This window comes from Prosopis cineraria, unplaced genomic scaffold (assembly GCF_029017545.1).
Source record: "Prosopis cineraria cultivar Desert tree isolate PC_DT_omini unplaced genomic scaffold, ASM2901754v1 PC12, whole genome shotgun sequence".
NCBI classification, from domain to species: Eukaryota; Viridiplantae; Streptophyta; class Magnoliopsida; order Fabales; family Fabaceae; genus Prosopis; species Prosopis cineraria.
The window spans coordinates 27,320,384-27,326,198 of NW_026555343.1; the positions used below are offsets into that span (position 1 = coordinate 27,320,384).

At 29.0% G+C, this 5,815-nt stretch overlaps 1 non-coding gene across 1 annotated transcript; it reads right to left on the reverse strand.

The window, feature by feature from the left end:
* Positions 1 to 418: 418 nt before the first annotated feature.
* LOC129289706 (small nucleolar RNA R71) lies at positions 419 to 525 on the reverse strand. The gene has a single exon (XR_008588197.1). It is a non-coding gene; the product is annotated as a small nucleolar RNA R71 (small nucleolar RNA).
* Positions 526 to 5,815: the final 5,290 nt, after the last annotated feature.

Sequence of the window (5,815 nt, forward strand, 5' to 3'; positions counted from 1 at the left end):
TGAATGGGAATGAGAATTTGTATCATGATGGCCATGTTAATAATGAATTTGAAGGCTTGCTTAATCCTAGAGAGGAGAGGAGCGTTAGGCAATCAACTCAAACTAATTGGCATGATAATCCTTATGGCTTGTATGTTCCTCCTACTAATGTTCAATTTAAAATTAAACGCTCCTTGATTAATGCAATGCCTAAATTTCATAGGTTACCGGGAGAGAATTGCCATAAGTTTTTACATACTCTCCTATGAAGCTTATGCATGTAAATGTTGATGATGTTCAAGCTAAGGCTTTTGTATTTTCTCTTGAAGATTTAGCAAAGGAGTAGTATTTCAACTAACTTTCTTATGTGAAAGTGAGCACATGGGCTGAGCTAAGAAGACTCTTCTTGGATAAATTCTTTCCAAATTCCAAGGTCACCAATTTGAGGAAGCAAATCTATGGGGTCCAACAAGGAGAGGATGAGAGTCTCTATGAGTATTGAACTAGATTCTAAGGTCTTTTGGCTAAATGCCCACATCATCAAATTTCTAGTGAGAATGTAGTTCAATATTTCTATGAGGGCTTAATTCTAAAAGATAAAGTTAACATTGATGCCACTATTGGTGGATGCTTGATTGACTTCACTTCCTTAAAGGCTTAGGAACTAATTGACAAGATGGCCTCAAGTGGTACTCAATACTTTACAAGGGAGAAGAGAAATGTGAATATGGTGGGTTCCTCAATTCTTAATGATTCACATGTGGACTTGCTAGGTTCCAAGATTGGGAGAATATTGGCTCCACAAATATCTCAAGTGAGCAATGTAAGTACTTCTCAAGCACTTATCCCTTATTCTTGTATTTTTTGTGACTCACCCATGCATATAGAAAGCAATTGTCCTATTAAGTTTGAGCAAGTGAATGCTATCTACAATAGGAAACAATCTTATGACAGGAGGCAAGGACAGCGAGCTTATTTTAATACTTACAGCCCTTCATGGAGAGACCATCATAATTTTTCTTATTCAAATCCAAATGTGGCTTTGCAAGACAATCAACAAAGAGGATCCTATCAAAACACCTTTGGCCGTGACCCTCCACCTTATTTGTCTCAAGGTAGCTCTTCTCAAAACTATAATCCAAGTGGTAATTCTCTTGCACCTTCTTCTAATTCTTATAGTGATAGAAGGCTTTGTTTCAATTAAGAGTTCTTCTAACTCTAACTCTTTTAATGGTGTGAATGTGTTACGCATGCAATTGATTGAAATGAATTCCTTATATAAAAACATGTATAATGGCTTAGGGAATAAGGTAGAGAGTATGGGTAACAAGTATGAGAACATAAACTCTAAAATTAATGCCCTTACTTCTCAAATGAATATGCTTGCTAACCAATTAAGTGCAATCAATGATCAAGCTCCTACATTACCATCCAACACTATTGCTAATCTTAAAGTTAATCTTAATGCTATCAAATTAAGAAGTGGCAAGGAGTTGGGAGAAAGAATGCAAGAACCCCAAATAGAAGGGAAGGCCGAGACTTCCTCTTGAAATTCTTCTCTTGATGTTAATGTTTCTAATTCTTCTTTTGCTCCTAATGGTGCATCTTTTTGTAGGGATGATGATGATGAGAACATTGAGAAGATCATATGTTAGCAACTGCCATCTAAGGTGGAAAAGAGGATTATGGCCGAATTGCTTAGCAAGGAAAAAGAGGAAGAGACTGAGCAAAGTGAAACAAGAAAGGAAAGTTCAAAGAAGGAAGAAGCAAAACAAAATCAAGAGCTCATGAAGAGACTTCCTTTCCCACAAACACAAATTGTTCCTAAGAAAATTAAAGGGGAAATTGTCAAGATGTATATGATTTCTTCCGTAAAATTCATGTGAATGTACCCTTGATGGATGTTGTGAAAAACTTTCCTAAATATGTCAAATTTTTAAAGGATTGTTGAACAAACAAGAGGAAGTTTAGGCCTAATGCTAGGGTTTAATCACCCTCTTCTGTGAGTGCTATAATAAAGCCTCTACTCCCTATTAAGTGTGAGGACCCTAGTTCTTTTACAATTCTATGCGAAATTGGCAATACAAATTTTTTAAATACATTGATTGATTTAGGAGCTGTTATAAATGTGATGCCATTGTCTATTTACTATACCCTTGATTTGAATTGCATGCATAAAACATCAATTGTTGGGGTAGGGGCAGAGCTGAGAGGGAGAGCTGGGAAGCTGAGAGGCGACAGTGTGGCCTGAGGAGCTGAGAGGCAACTAAGAGCTATTAGAGGTAGGGGCGGGACCATGAGGTAAAGGAAAAGGATTGAGAGGGAGCTGTTTTGGGGGGGACCACGACTGAAAAGCTATTAGAGGAGGGGAAAGAGCCACGTGAATGTCAAATTTTGTGAGGAAAAAAGACATAATGAGAGGTGGTGATTCCCAATGGGCAATCGCCACCTCTCTCACTGATTTTTTTTTAAAATTTAATACATTATATGTATTTAATATATAAATATATGTAATAAACATGTATAATATATATTTAGTATTTAAAAATTATTAAATATATATAAATCCCAAACCTTTATTAAAATATACAAATTAATTACATTATTATAAATTATTTATGTAATAAAAATAAAAAACATTGTCAAATAAAATAAATAATAATTTTCTAAGAGAGGTGGCATTTCCAATATATAGAAACGCCACCTCTCTGAAGGTTTTAAAAAATTTATTAAAAATATATAATAAATAACATAAATATATATTTATATTATATAAATTATATATGTTATATAAGTAAATAATTTATAAAATAAATAAATAATAAAAAATAGAGGTGACATTTTTAACTCTTGGAAATGCCACCTCTTTCCACTATTTAATAAAAAATATCTCTAAATAAATTCATCAAGTAAAATATATAACTGATTATTTTATTATATTAAAAATATAAATAAAAATAATAAAAATACAAGAGAGGTAGCATTTCTAACAACTAAAAAGACCACCTCTTTTCTATTATTTAATAAAAAATATATCTCTAACTAGTTTTATCAAATAAAATATATAAAAAATTATTTTATTATATTAAAAAATTATTTATAATAAAAATAATAAAAACTTGAGAGAGATGGTGTTTCTAACTCCTGGAAATGCCATCTCTCTTTCATTATTTGATAAAAAATATCTATAACTAATTTCATCAAATAAAATATGTAAATAATTATTTTATTATATTAAAAATATATTTATAATAAAATAATAAAAACATGAGAGAGGTGGCATTTTTAATTCTTGAAAAAGCCACCTCTCTTCCATTATTTAATGAAAAGATATCCCTAAATAATTTTATCAAATAAAATATCTAAATAATTATTTTATTATATTAAAAATATATTTATAATAAAAATAATAAAAATATGAGAGAGGTGGCATTTCTAATACCTAGAAATGCCACCTCTCTCCCAGTACTTATGAAAAAAGTACATACTAAATAATTTCATCAAATAAACTATATAAATTTTTTTTATTGTTTTAAAAAATTTATGTAATAAAAATAATAAAAATATGATAGAGGTGGTGTTTCTAAGAATTAGAAATGCCACCTCTATTCCGGTATTTATGAAAAGATATATTATTAAATAATTTCATCAAATTAAATATATAAATAAATATTTTAGTACATTAAAAATTATATATAACAAAAATAATAAAAGTATGAGAGAGGTGACATTTCTAACCCCTAAAATTGCCACCTTTCTCCAAGTATTTATGAAAAAATACATGAATAAATAATTTCATCAAATAAAATAAATAAATAAATATTTATTATATTAAACTTTTTATGTAATAAAAATAATAAAATATATGAGAGAGGTGGCGTTTCTAACACCTAAAAACGCCACCTCTATTTCAGTATTTATGAAAAAATACATCACTAAGAAATTTCATCAAATTAAATATATAAATAAATATTTATTATATTAAAATATTTAAATAATACAAATAATTAAAATATGAAAGAGGTGATGTTTCTTACACCTAGAAATGCCACCTCTCTTCCATTATTTAATTAATAAAAAATATGTCTCTAAATAATTTTATCAAATAAATATATAAGTAGTTATTTTATTATATTAAAAATATATCTTTTCTTTTGTAAAATATAATCTTTTGTTACTGTTCGTTCTGTAGTGAAAACAAAAGTAACATTTTTTTTAAAAAAATCAATAAGGTTGTATTGTTCCTGTACATTGTACAAGCCTAGAGGGGCATACTCTAGTTTATAATAAAAATAATAAAAGTATAAAAGGGGTGGCATTTCTTTTTGTCGGAAATGCCACATCTCTTCTAAAATTTACGAAAAAATATATCACTAAATAATTTTATATTATCTATTAAATTCTTTTAATATGATTAAAAAATTATTTATAAATATAAAATTTTTAACAATTAGAAGAGAGGTGGCATTTCTGGTGACAAGAAACGTCACCTGTCTTTGTTTATTATATGTATATATTAAAAATAAGAAAGGTGGTGTTTTCATGTTCTCAAAATGCCACCTCTTTGATCTTAATTAATTAATTATGAATATATATTTTTTTAGTGAATTAAATAATCATGTTTAAATTATTATACGATTTAATAAAACAATACTGGTAAGTTAAAACGAAATAGATAGGTGGCATTTTATTATTGAATTAACAATAATATTATTGATCTCAAAGTTGAGGCATTTCATTTAATAAATGCTATCTAATATTATTTATTTAAATTGAAAATAAAGAAAGTAATTTAAAGCAGTGGCATTTGACAAAAACGCTACCAAAATTCTTTAGAATTAATATTAGTGGCATTTCATTTTTTTTATTACTATGAAATGCATACTACTAACTCTTATTTCTGTAATAGTGCATTGGAATAATGTTTCTAGCAATTGGTGACATTTCTTGCATGCAACCAGACGTTTCACCCATGAAATGGAGTTAGCCAAGTTCTAGTCAAGCATATATGACAATTTAAGCATCAATATCAAGGTGTCACATGTGTGTTTTAAAGGATAAGAACACGCAAACTATTTTATGTAACAAAACAAGCATGTGAACCTCAGGTTCTCCCATATGAATTGGCTAGCCAAATGCCAAGCTCAATTTTGTGAGATGAATCATGCGTGGAACCAACTCTATATCATGTGTGGAATGGTTAATTCTAAAACCCAGATCATTCAGGAAGACAAATCATGTGTGGAGCATTCTAAGACTCACGTGTGAAATGCTAGTTACAAAACTAAGCCATTTTAGAACGCAAATCACATGTGGAACTAATGTGCATTCAAGCAAGAATTGATTAACTGAAAGCATATAGAATAATGGATGACAAATCACACAAGTGTACAAGTTGAAATAGGCTTGAAATGGCTTAAGATTCAATTAGACAAAATGTGTTTAATAGACTTAATGACAAATCATGCATGGATACTTTCTCATTCAAGCATGAAATGGAACTTCACAAAATACAATGGAACATAAGATGACAATTCAAGTGTGTGTACCTAAGGGTAGCTTGCATAAAATGGAGCACAGAAGCTTTGTGAAGGCATTACATATAATGCAAGTGATAAATCATGCGTGAAACATCAGTTGGTGTGCCTAACTTGACAAATCATGTATGTGATATAATGCACTCACTAATATTACCATATGATCCTTCACTTAATCTAATAATCAATTCAAAGTATTTTATTTTAAAAACTTTGGGATCCTAAATAAAAATTTTTTAAATTTAATAATAATAAAACCAATTTGTAAAATAATACACAATAGAAGCACTATGCAATAG